The sequence below is a fragment of the Telopea speciosissima genome, chromosome 10 (genome assembly GCF_018873765.1).
Source record: "Telopea speciosissima isolate NSW1024214 ecotype Mountain lineage chromosome 10, Tspe_v1, whole genome shotgun sequence".
Lineage (NCBI taxonomy): Eukaryota > Viridiplantae > Streptophyta > Magnoliopsida > Proteales > Proteaceae > Telopea > Telopea speciosissima.
This window is the reverse complement of record NC_057925.1, coordinates 25,654,705-25,659,834: the sequence shown is the minus strand read 5'-3', so window position 1 is coordinate 25,659,834 and position 5,130 is coordinate 25,654,705.

Sequence of the window (5,130 nt, the reverse complement as noted above, 5' to 3'; positions counted from 1 at the left end):
GATGTATGAGGTGCCTCTGTTTCTTCTAATCTCTTTCCAATTACTTAGCCTTTACCTGTTTCGATATTTTGATCGACATTTGTTTTTAGGCCATGGCATATGTGGCCGACTTTATGGTGAGGGGCCGGGAACTGTCCCAGATTTATGCCAAGACTAAGGAGGAGAACAAGGAGCTCACCTCCAAGTATAATGATCAACTTCTTACGATCACAGCGCTTGAAGAGGAAAGAGAGCAATTACGTTCAGAGAAAATCCGATTATCCTCAGAGAAGGAGGCTGCCGAGGATAAGGCTAAGAACAGTTCTCTTGACCTAGAAAAGACTAGACATGAACTTGAAGTTTCTTTGAAGAAAAATGCTAATTTGTCAGCTAATCTTCTAAAGGAGAAGGAGGAGGGCCAAAAGAAATTGGAGGCTGAGCAGCTAGTGGTTCTGGAGGCTAAGGAAAATGCTGTGGATGATTTCTTGGCCTCTGAGGACTATAAGAAGGTTCATCTTCGAACTGAAGCCACTAGCATGCTCCAGATCGCATGCAATATTTGGATGGTGGCGTCCAACCGTGATCCCAAGATTGACCTTTCAGGTTTCGGAAGTAGACAAGATGAAGGCCCTAATGAAGGGAAATTTATCCCTATCCTGTGCTTAATTTTGTGGCCCGATGTCCAGCAGCCTGATGTTCAGAAGACCAAACTTGGGAAGGGTAACTCCTCAAAATCCAAGGTTGGGGGCGATTCTTCCAAGACCATGGATGATCGAACAAAGGTTCATGTGTCCCAGCCTTCGCAAGTGTGGTTCTCTCCTTCACCACTCCAAGGCCATAGTTTGAAGCTAGGTATTCCTGGCCTTGTGAACCCTCTAACCAAACAGCCTGACCATTCACCGACTCAAGTTACTGGTCTCCCTTCTGAGCACATCCCCAATTGTTCCTGTGAGAAGAATGTTGCTGAACAAGACTTCTCCCCCTAGCTTAGAAAAGATGTTATGCAAACGTATGTTGGTTTTGGTTTGGTTTTCTCTCTTCCTTCCCCCCCTTTTTTTTTACTTTGTTAATTCGATATATGAATGAAGGGGAACTTGCTGTTTGATGGTATCTTTTGGTTATTGACCCCTTTTTTATGGCTTCCCTTCGTCCATTTATTTTTAGGAACAGCCTGACTTGATAGGGAAGGCGTCAAGTCTGAGCAGTAGAGAGCTTGAGCTTCAAAATCGCCTTGATGCATACGAGAAGGCGTACTCAGCTCTTTCAAGGCGATGTAAGTGCTTTGAGGAAAAGGTTGAATATTATAAGTCCCTGGTCGGTTGGGAAGAATATCTTTCCAAGAAACTAAAATATACCAAAGGTAATATCGTCGAGCATATTTGGTGCGAAAAATATTCCACTGCCCACCAGACCATCGCGTACATCTTGAAGTCACCTATTTTCACCCGCTTTTGCGAAGACAAGGTGATAGAGGGTGCTCGACAACTATATAACAAGATAAGAGCTGTTGCCCCCCAGTTCCCGTGGTGGAAGATAAAATTGGGCTTTGCTACCAACAGCACGTGGATCCCTCCAACCTTAGAAGCAGTCCCTCTGGTCGGCTCCCCCCAATTCCACCGCGTCCTGCAATCATGGATTAATAGATATTAATTTGATGATGGTGGCTTGACTATTATCTTGTATTTTCCAATGTACAGAATTTGCCTTTAATTGTAATGAAGAGCCTTCTTTATGGTATGGTTTTCATGCTCAGCCATTCGTGCCCCCTTGATCACCCATTTTTCCCTTATACTCTTCATGTGTTCGGCGTTCCCTCAATAGTTGTTCCTCATACTCGGGGGCCTCTTCCCTTACTGGCTACTATGGTCTGGTTGAGCATGACCCTTGGTTTTTCCTCTCCTTAGTTAATTCTTCCAATCGATGGGTGCTTTGTTTCCAGCGTAGTTATTGGGATTCAGATTTTTGAAACAAATCATCATCTTTTCCCAATAAATCTACCATAAGTTATTGCCCTGCCAATAGTTGACAAGCGCATGGCACAGTTTAATTTACGCAATCTTTTGACAGTTTGACATTAACTCCATGAACAATGGGATTCTACCACCTGTCTTCTCGCTGTTTCTTTTGATCTGTCTTTTCGAGACTTTGTGCTTCAAGGATCTTAACTCTTAGGGAGCCCCTGCCTTTTGAACTCTAGCCACATCCTCCCCTATAAATAGCGCTCCCCCCTTCTTCTTCTACCTTCAATTTTCTTTGGCCCCATTAGTCATGGGTTTTCATGCTTCCTTCTTTTCCTGTGTTAGTCTTTTGTTTCCTCTTCTTCTTTGGAGTTATCTCTATCATGGCCTCTATCTTGCCATCTTGGCAATAATCCCAGATGGTTGCATGTCTTCTTTGGGTTTTCCTCCTTCGGTCTTGTTTTTCAGTTGACAATGGGATTACAGCCTTGTTTTTCAATTGACACATAGTGTCAAATATTTTTGTGGGTTGTACATCCCCAGTTTACTCCACATGGTCTATCTTTGATTCTACCTCCCTCATGTGAGAGCAAACCGATGGGGTACCATGAGGGGGTCGCCCTCTTCTGTTCCGCATCCCCTTAGAATTAGAGGATGCTAAGGGCTTTGGAATTGTTCTCTGGTTAGGTAGCAACCCTATCGCTAGTCCCGTTGCCTCTTCTTCTTCTACTTCTGGGTGGACATGGACCTTTCGCCACACCCATTCCGCCTTCAGAGGAGTGGAAGGTCGCTAGTGAGGGGGTTCGCTGTTGATGGATAACCCCCTCATGGTATAAGGGAACTAAAGGATGTTGTCGTGGGGATGATCCCTGACGTCTGTGTTGGGCCTGATCCGCGCGACATCTCATCCGTGGATGCTCTCATGCAATACCTTTGGTTCCTGCATCCAACCGTCCTGCGACCGCCAAGCATGGCCAATCCATTTGCTACTCTTATATTATGCAGGATAAGCTGGGCTCTCTACTATTCCGCTTTCTCGAAGGTGGGGAGGTTGTAAGGGTGTTCGAAGATTACTAGATGGCTCCGCATTGCTGCCTGAGGAACGATTATCCTTCTGTAATCCATCTTTGTATTGTAAAGACTATATCTGTTTCTGCAGAACGCTTCACATGTACTTTATTTCCTTGTTGTAAAATATGATCATAAATAAAATTTGCCTTCATATTCAATCCTATGTTTTTCTTCTTTCTGGATGATTCTATCGTAATAAATTGACTAAATTTCACTTTCTAGGCACGCCGAGCATCGGCCCTACTTGTAACGATCATTCTCCTTACTATTAGATTTCACAAGACCGACATGGGTCAACCTCTTCGAGGAAATAAATAGTCATCATTAACTTTGTTGCTTAGATCTCCTTTTTCTGATAGCGCCATTGAGTAAACTACTAGATTTGAGACAATAATTTCCCAAAGTTTAGTGCTCAGCGGTTTCTCTCCACATTACCCCTAACAGGATCTTGCATATGAACTCAATTCCTTTATGTAATGTGATCTGAAGGTCTCCACCTTTCATTCAGATTTTTGATAAGCTGGGATTGGAGAAACGCCCCTATGGACAGACGATCATGAATCCTTCATTGGGGAAACGCCTCTATGGTCAGACGATCATGGATCCTTTGTTGGGGGAAAATCCCCTACGATCTGATGATCATTGATCTTTGATAGGGAAATGCCCCTATGATCGTATGGCCATAAATCTTCATTGGAGAAACACTCCTAGGGTCAGACGATTATGAACCCTTCGTTGGGGAAGCGCCCCTATGATCTGACGATCATAGATCCTTGTTGGGGAAACGCCCCTATGATCGTATGACCATAAATCTTTGCTGGGGAATCACCCCTAGGGCTAAACGATCATGGATCCTTCATTGGGGAAGTGCCCCTATGATCTGACGATCATGGATCCTTGTTGGGTAAATGCCCCTATGATCGTATGACCATAAATCTTCATTGGGGAAACGCCCCAGGGATCAGACGATCATGGACCCTTTGTTAGGGAAACGCCCCTATGATCTGACGATCATGGGTCCTCGTTAGGGAAACGCCACTATGATCGTATGACCATAAATCTTCGTTGGGGAAACGCCCTTAGGGTCAGTCGATCATGGATCCTTCATTGGGGAAACACCCCTATGATCTGTCGATCATGGATCCTTGTTGGGGAAATGCCCCTATGATCATATGACCAGAGATCTTTGTTAGGGAAACACCCCTAGGGCTAGAAGATCATGGATCCTTCATTAGGGAAGTGCCTCTATGGTCAGACGATCATGGATCCTTTGTTGGGGGAAACGTCCCTATGATCTGATGATCATGGATCTTTGACGGGGATACGTCCTTATGATCGTATGGCCATAAATCTTCATTGGGGAAATGCCCCTACGGTCAGACGATCATTGACCCTTCATTGAGGAAGTGCCCCTATGATCTGACGATCATGGATCCTTGTTGGGGAAACGCCCCTATGATCGTATGACCATAAATCTCCATTAGGGAAATGCCCTTGGGATCAGACGATCATGGATCTTTCGTTGGGGAAGCGCCCTTATGATCCGATCATGGATCCTTGTTGGGGAAACGCCCCTACGATCATATGACCAGAAATCTTCATTGGGGAAATGCCCCTGGGATCAGACGATCATGGACCCTTCATTGGGAAGCACCCCTATGATCTGACGATCATGGATCCTTGTTGGGGAAACGCCCTTATGATCGAATGACCATAAAACTCCGTTGGGGAAACGCCACTAGGGCCAGACAATCATGGATCCTTCGTTGGGAGAACGCCCCTAGTATCTGTCGATCATGGATCCTTGTTGGGGAAACACCCCTAAGATCGTATGACCATAGATCTTCGTTAGGGAAACGTCCCTAGGGCCAGACAATCATGGATCCTTCGTTGGGGAAGCGCCCTTATGAACTGACGATCATGGATCCTTGTTGGGGAAACGCCCCTAGGGCTAGACGATCATGGATCTTTTGCTGGGGAAGCACCCCTATGATCTGACGATCATGGATCCTTGATGAGGAAACGCCCTTATGATCATATGACCATAAATCTTCATTGGGGAAGGATTCCATAGGCTCCTAAACGCAGGTAGTGCTCTGTACTCATTGGCTTTGTGTCTGGG